Consider the following 8,611-nt stretch of genomic DNA (forward strand, 5'->3'; position numbering starts at 1 on the left):
GAGGAGCAGAGCCGCGGGGGCTGGAGCCTCCAGGCGCCGGGGCTCTGTGAAACTGACCCAGTGTCAGTTACACAGAGCCCCAGCCGCTGGAGGCTCTGTTTAAGAACCGGGCTGCCCAAGAGCTACTGGCTTCGGGCAGCCCCCTTGCCTCCGGACCCTGCGCCCCCAGCCGGGCACTTCCCCTCCCGGGCTCCAGCTGCGCTGGGGAAGCGCCGGCTGGGGGCGCAGGGTCTGGGGGCTGCCCGGGAAACCATGGAGCTGGTAGCACTGGGGCAGCCCTTTCCCCCGGCTGGAAGTGGGAGGGAGGAGGGGGCGGAGTTAGGGTGGGGAAGGGGCGGAGTTGGGGCGGGGCTAGGGGTGGGGAAATGGGCGTGGCCATGGCCCGTGGAGGGTCCTCTTTTTTTATTTATGAGATATGGTAACCCTAGTCTCTGGGCGCCGCTTGGCAGCCAGCACCGGGCTGGGGGGCGCCCGGGGGGGGGTTGTGGTCGCCAGCGCGTTGCGCGGAGCCGGCACTGACTGGATTTGCGTCCCCCTGGGGCTGGAGCTGCGCCCCCGGCCCCGGGCACCAGTCACGGGGCAAGCTGGAGGGGCCGGGGCGGCTGGCGAGCCTGGGGCATGAGAGGAGCCGCTAATCGGGTTGAGCTGCCTGGAGGATGTTGTTGGGATGGGTCTGCGGGGCAGGATCCCGCCCTTCCCCCCCTCCCCCCCGGTGTCTCCATTTACTTTCCTGAATGGAACTGGTGAAAATAAATCGGGCTGCTGTGTGCCCTGTGAGTCCTGTCCGTAAACCATGACCCAGGGGAAACGTTACTCAGATCTTGCACCTCCATATCTTGTGAGGCGAGGCAAAGGTCAGGCTCCTAGCCATTCACCCCACTCGTGATACACAGCCATAAAAATACTTTATGCTTGTAGAGCTCCTGCAGTGTGAGCATCACAAAGCGGCAAGTGGAAAATTATAAATAGGTGGAAACAGATTGAGTGTAAGGCCTTGGTGGCCCAGGAAAATTCTCTCATTTTAACAGTACCGGTGTAATGAAAGTGGGACAACTTCTTGGCATGGACTTGGTATCAAAGTGCTTGTACCAGTATAGAATTATATCCACACTTGGGGTTGTACTGGGATAACTAAATTGGTTTAAAAAAAAACTATACCCCTAACCAAAATAGTTACCCTGGCACAAAATCTGTGTGTAGAGCAGGCCTTAGTGACTTGCCCAGGGTCACCGAATGAGGCAGTGGTATAGTCAGAAATGCAGTGCCAGAAGTCCTGTACACTAACAGCTGTCCTTAATTTTTAGCAAAATAGCTACTCTTTTTTCCATTCTGTCCATCCAAAAATCTGTAATTCAGTGTATTTCAACTATATTAAGGCTCTCCGAATTTGTGGGGGGTGGCGGTCGCCCGCTGTGACATCATCTCGGTACGAGTTGTTAGTTTTGCTGCAGCCACTCGCACTCGGGGTCCCCCGAGCGTCTTTTGCCGGAGCGCTACCGGCTTCACGGTTTGCAAGTTACTGTATCAAATAACTAAACCAGAGAACTGTATTTAAGCGGTGAATGTGCTTTGACACAAATACTAAATAGAACCATGGTTACTACCTGGCCCTAGCAGAATCCCTTCTCCTTGACCATCATGATGCTATTTCTACCTCACCATTATTCTTAATAATCAATATTAATTTTCACTGCATTCTCCATGGTTTAGATTTATTTTCTTGTTTAGAATAAGGTCCCAATCTTAACTGCTTATTGGTAGCATTACCACCATCATCATCATTACTATTTGTATTACCATAGATTCTTAAATAAAAACATCTCATATAGCTAACCATGTCTCCCTCACTAGCAGCTTGTTTTGCTCACAGACTTTTCTCTGTTTCACCCTCACTTTGTAGGTTTTACAAATGTTTTACAGTTTATGAAGCACTTAGCAACCCCCAACCAAGAACAGAGCGGGAGGGAGAAGGGGGAATGCGGGGTGCTCAGAGGAGGGGGCAGAGTTGGGGTGGGGACTTTGGGGAAGGGGTTGGAATGGGGGTGGGGAGGGGGCGGAGGCAGGGATGGGGAAGAGGTGGAGTTGGGGCAGAGCCAGAGCCCCCGTGGAGTGTCCTCTTTTTTCAGTGTTGAATTATGGTAACCCTAGTGTGGGGGGGCTCTGTCTGGGGGTGCGGACTCTGTGGTGGGGCTGGGGATGAGGAGTTTGGGGTGTAGGAGGGTGCTCCAGTCTGGGACCAAAGGGTTCAGAGTGCGGTAGGGGGATCAAAGCTGGGGCGGGGGATTGGAGTGTGGGCTCTGGGGTGGGGCTGGGAATGAGGGGTTTGGGGTGCAGGAGGTGCTCTCCTGGGATCGAGGGCTGGGATTGAGGGGTTCAGAGGGCAGGAGGGGGATCAGGGTTGGGGCAGGGGATTGGGGCACAGGAAAAGGCTCAGGGGTGCAGGCTCCAGGTGGCACTTAACTCAAGCAGCTCCCAGAAGCAGCTGCATGTCCTTTCTCCATCTCCTACACAGAGGCGCGGCCAGGTGGCTCTGCACGCTGCCCCATTTGTAGGCACTGCCCCTGCAGCTCCCATTGGCTGCGGTTCTCGGCCAAAGGGAGCTGCAGGGGTGGCACGTGGGGTGAGAGCAGCATGCAGAGCAGAGGACCCTGGCTGCCCCTATGTGTAGGAGCTGGAGGGGGGGCCATGCTGTTGCTTCCAGGAGCTGCATGGTGCAGCCCCAACCCTGCTCCCCGGCTGGAGTGCCAGATTAGGGCCATGCCGCTGCTTCTGGGAGCTGCATGGAGTGGCCCCCGACCCTGCTCACTGGATGAAGTGCCAGAGCGGGGAAAGCCCCAGACCCCACTCCCCAGTGGGAGCTTGAGGGCCGGATTAAAATGGCTGGCGGGCCATAGTTTGCCCACCCCTGATTTAGCAGGTCCATGCCACCCTCTCGGTGCTAGAAATAACTTTTAATCTGTTTCTAATTTTGTAAAAGCTTGTTTTAGAAGATTCTGTTTCTTACTTGATTGTGGTTTTGCTGACTGATCCTTCCCCCGAGTTAACACTAAAGAATGAATCCTATCTGAGCTATCATATGTTTACCCGCCAGTGTGTTTTATTCTGCAAACTTACCTCTGCCTCGAATCAATATGGGTTTGAAAAGACAGAGTAAATGTTAATTTCCTCTCATGTTCTTAATAGAGTTTAGAACAGCAACAATTGAAGATTTAAAAGATCCATGCAGCTCTTGGATTGGAGCAGGTGACAAGCTTTGTATGGGGCCCAAGGCTGTTGAGCCAACCAGTTTGTTGCAATGAAAGGCTAATGAAAATGAGACCAAACTGCTTAGCCTAGCTGTGTTCTTCCTGCATCACAAAGGATGGAGATCTCCTGCCTTCTTCACAATAACGGCCTGATCCAAAGTCCGGTGAAGCCAGTGGACTTTGGATCAAGCTGTTATAGAGGGTAATTGTAAAACTAGAAATGTCACTTAAGCACCTATGAAATGCCATGTAGGGTTTATAGTCACTAGGCTGGAGCTCTGCAGTGAGTACATACACCCATAAAAGTGACTCAGTAAAGCCAAAGGTGTCCTATCTGTTGATATTAGCTTCAAGAGGTCAGGTTACAAATACTTCCCCCCCACTGCCACACCTCAATAAATGAGGATTGCATAGGGGAGTTCCTCAAGGGTTTGGGGCATTACCTACCCCATTGGCTTCAGTAGTCTCAGCAATTGCTGCATGCCTCACTCTCTTACTGTCTCTGGCCAAGGGATCTCTAGCTGTGGAAGCCTTGGCAAAGCCCCCATTTGTGAGGAGCTCTGTGCAGTGCAGGAGGTGCTGCTGCGTTCAGGATATCCTGCTGCCTGTACTTCGGTCTGAGCTCTGACCCTTAGTCCATCACCAGCATGCTGCTTGGCACAGTGCTATCCTGCACCAGAGCTATAACTACCACTCACTGCAGTTAAGCAAAATGCTGTCACGTATCGGGCAATGCCTGACCACAAATGTACATCTGCCCTGCAGGCCTCTGGATTTGTCCAGGTGAGAGAATCTTAGCACATAACAATGGGGGGAAAGAGCAATTAAATCAACCACTTCCTGCAATAACATAGAAAGGGCTGCAAGGTAAACTACCCAGGAGAGCATGTCTGAGGGAAGCCCCCATGCAAAGCATGACTGAACTGACCCTGAGTATGCACACACATTACACATGAAATATTTGAAAAATGCAGACAATTGTCTCACTAGAGTCCCAGTTTGCAATAAGACCCCTCTCTGAGCGGGCCTGTAGAAGCAGCAGGATTTAGTATTCTACAAACACCATCAGTGAGGAATATAACTAGGGAATAAGTCTCTAAACATCAGTTGTCAACGAGGACAAGCAAACTGCAAATGCCTTAGAACAGGCCTTTGCTAATCTCCAATTTGAGTACAGACTCCTTTCCAGAGCACAGCAGGGAGCTACCAGATATTTAAAACTTTGTTAATGTCACTCACAGGATGTTTGCCAGGGAGCTCCAGGCTCATTTCTGCTCCTGTTTCAGTCAATAGGAATTTTGCTGTTGACTTCAGTGGGAGTATTAAAGAGTTACAACTATACTGCACTTGTCAGATCTACACACACTCTTACTCTCCTTGACTTTTAAATGGGTTCTTTGCTTATTAAGCCATGGGATCTACCCCCTGCACTGGATCTCCCAGTCTCGGTTAGCAAGGCCAGGCCATTTTCAGCACTCTTGTGGCAGAGACCGGGCAGGGGTGCTGGGCAAGGGGAGTGGAAGTTTGGCAGTGTAAGTAATGTGTTATGGTGTGTGTCAGTAAATGGAGCACTTGTCCGGCCCCAGCGTGAATGAGGGTCTTGTCTGGGCTCACTCTGAGCGCTAAACCTGCTTTTAGGAATGTAAGTGCTTATAGTGCCAGATTCACTGGATCTGCTGCGTGGCAAGAGGCTGATGCTCAGGCTTTGTCTGTTGATAGTGCTCCTGCACTCTAGCTTCTGACTTGTAGACCTGTTTCAGCTCTCACGGAGCTTAGCTCTCAGAAGCAGCTCCATTGTCCAATGCTAGGGTGAGGAGACTTAAACAGAGCTGCCCTGCTCTCTGGTGCTAGCTAGTGGTGCCTTTCTAAATTTCAATTCATTTTGAAAACCATCTCAAAGTGGGCTTGAAATGGTTTGTCAAAATTGATTTCTCCAGGGAGCTAAACAAGTAATGACATGAAATTCCATTCATTGGTGGAAGATGCTGTGATACACCATCAGCTGCATCTTCACTGCAGGTTCGGTCAGATTGCCTCATTCAGGGCATCTCTAAATTTGAACCAATGCTATTTACACACAGCATAGGGAGCTGTGAGTGATGATTGATGTGCTGCTGAAAGGCCAGCTATTCAGAGGTCTGGGGATCAGTGTGTATGGGGTGGGGAGAGATGGGGTTGTCTCTTTGAGATCCATGTAGGGTGACCAGATGTCCCAATTTTATAGGGACAGTCCCGATTTTGGGGTCTTTTTCTTATATAGGTTCCTATTACCCCCCACTCCCGTCCCGATTTTTCACATTTGCTGTCTGGTCACCCTAGATCCATGGCTGCAGTGTTTCTGGATTAGCCTTCATGGCACAAAGAGAGGGAGGACAGGGTCCCATTCCCCACTTTGCTCTCATTGCTAAGTTTACTTAACTGTTCTGGATTGTTTTGTTGTTGTCCCAACTGAGGACTCCCCCTTCCAGTCAATGTCCTTTGTTCCAGAGCTCCTGCTGGCCAAAGAAATTCATAGATTCATAGAGTGTAAATCCAGATGGGACCATTAGCTCACCTACTCTGACCTCCTGTAAATCACAGGCCATAAATTTCACAGTTTCCCCTGCACTGAGCCCAATAACTTGTGTTTGAGAAAAGCACATCTTCCAGAATGGCATGCAGTCTTGATTTGAAGATACCAAGAGATGGAGAATCCAACACTTCCCTTGGGAGTTTGGTCCAGTGTTTAATCACCCTCACCTAAAAATGTGTGCCTTAGTTCCAATTTGAATTTGTCAGCCCTCTGCTTCCAGCCATTGGTTCTTGTTATGCCTTTCTTTGCTAGATTAAAGAGCTCGTTAATACTCAGTATTTTCTTCTCATGAAGGTTCTTATCCACTGTAATCCAGTGACTTCACAATCATCTTGTTGGCAAGCTAAACAAATTGATCTCCTTAAATCCCTCACTGTCGGGCATTTTTCTCCAGCCCTTGAGTCATTTATGTGGCTCTTCTCTGCACCCTCTCCAATTTTCAAACAACTTTTTAAAATGTGGCCACCAGCTCTGGAGTCACCATTCCAGTGTCAGTCTCACCCAGGCTGTATGCAAAGGTAAAATCGCCTACCTATTGCTATTCACTGCTCCGCTGTTTACGCATTAGCCTTTTTTGACACAGCATCACACCGGGAGCTGGTGTTGAATTGCTTGTCTGCCATGACCCCTGGATTGTTTGTGGCATTGCTGCATTCCAGAATACAGCCCTGCATTCTGTAGGTCTGGTCTGCAGTCCTTCTTCCTACATGTATGACTTTGCATTTGGCTGTAGTCAAACACATTTTGTTGGAATGGGCCCAGTTTACCAACCAATCCAGTACTGGTTAAGATGCCACTTCAGAGCTTAGCACCATGGGGACCTGATCAGGGGTGGTGGAACAGGGTGGGCCAAGGGGCCATGGCCTCCCACTTTATACCGGCTGCAAGGGCAAGTGATGGGAAGAGGGGGTGGAGAAGAGCGAGCGTGGGACGGGGTTTTGGGGGGAAGAGGCGGTGCAAGGGCAGGGGCTTGGGGAGAAGGGTGGGGCCTAGGGTGGTAGGGCCATCGTTCAGGGGCCTGTGGGCCCCCCCCTTAGGGCACTTCCGCCACTCCTGGACCTGATCCTAACTGGGATTTTTGGGTCCCAGGGGCTCTATCGATATTTAGCTGCTTCAGCTCCTCCCAGCCCCCATCCTGATGCCACTCCATCCCCTGCAACAGCAATGGAGCTGCTGGGTACCCCTCTGTGTGGGTTAATAGTGTTAGTTGACAATTAAAACCCTTGACCCAACTAGGATGGAAGTGAAGATGCAAAGGCTGAGGCAGGAAGCCTTGCTTGAAGAAAGGCTTTAGTCAAACACAGGTGATTGGGGTCACTGCAGGAGTGCTGGGATGGAATTCTCTGGCCTGTGATAGACAGGAGGTCAGAGTAGCTAAATTAACTATCCCTTCTGGCCCTAAAATCAATTCCATGAGGCATGTCGGCTCTTTCATGAATGAAACATGTTCTTTGTACACACAATACACTTTACAGAACACCCGATGCGGGGAGCATTATTTCCAAAACTAAAGAGATTTTTACCCACAGCCCCTCAGGATCCTATTAGATACACCATTTAAAAACAAACCAACTTGAATGTTTGAACAGTAAAAGCTGAATTGCACTGTCCCTACCGCCTTTAGAGGGGCATTAGAGAACCGGCTTCACACTTTCCCCCAACTCAGCCTCTCCCACTGTTCTTTTTGAGGTTCCCACCCTTCTCCATGTGACAAAACCATCACACATGCTAATGAAATTGACATGGCGTGCTTGAGTGGAATAGCAAGGCAGGGCTGCAGGGCAGGGATAAGGGGCATTGGCAGAGCTGCATAGGGAAGGCCAGACTGGAACAGCAAGGGCTACAGGTCAGATTTGGCCTAATTCTCCCATCAATTTTTGAAGTTCAAATGCTGATTATAAATCACCAAAACTAAATGATGTTTGTTGAGCTGAGCTCTAAATGGAAGCGGATCTTGGTGTTTAGTTGTAGGATGCAGGGAGGGTTGCAGATAATGTTCCTGACAGTAAATAAACCTGTACAAACTAAAACAAGTCCTAGAGTCATTTACTGCTAAATACTGTTGCTGTGAAGCCGGATTCTTGCTGGCTCTGCAGAACTGTCTCAAGCCCTAATGAGCATATTGGAGCAGCCACACAACTCAAGTGTTAACATTCAATATATGGGAAATGGACCCGGAAGCGCAAAACGGGAATGGATGGGCAGCTTCTACTTTGAATTCCAGTCCCACCACACCTCTTTCCCTAGTATGTACACACACTTCCCCTAGGTGGCAGTGGAGGACAGTTAGATGTAGGCAAGCCGGCCTGGAAAGTTGCCCATAGCTTCTGTTAATCACAGATTCCCATCAATACATTTTGTTTAATCGTTTATGGGAAACATTTGTTTATGGCCAGTACTGGGACCTAGAGACCCAGTGATGGACACAGCATCTTTGCATGTGTTGTGATGTGACAAAGCAGGCTGGACATAGATTTATGGGTGCTGAGATGGGACTTCTAGTACCCTAATCTCACAAGCAAGATAAAGGAAACCAAAACCACCACACTGGACCCGACTAGATCAGTATCCTGGCTCAGGAAGGTGAGAAATACCCATAATGCAGATGGCCAGCTGTGCAGTGCTCCATGTAGGGGGAAAGTTCTCCTGCCTCCCACTGATGGGCTTACGCTCTGACTCATGAACTCTCATCACCATCTTAGCTGGAGGTGTGTCACAAATGTGTCATGAAGGGGCATAAAGCCACCCTTTGTTTAAATCTAGCCACAAAATTTGACTCCATGGTGCTTTTCAG

This window comes from Trachemys scripta, chromosome 10 (assembly GCF_013100865.1).
Source record: "Trachemys scripta elegans isolate TJP31775 chromosome 10, CAS_Tse_1.0, whole genome shotgun sequence".
Classification (NCBI taxonomy): domain Eukaryota; kingdom Metazoa; phylum Chordata; order Testudines; family Emydidae; genus Trachemys; species Trachemys scripta.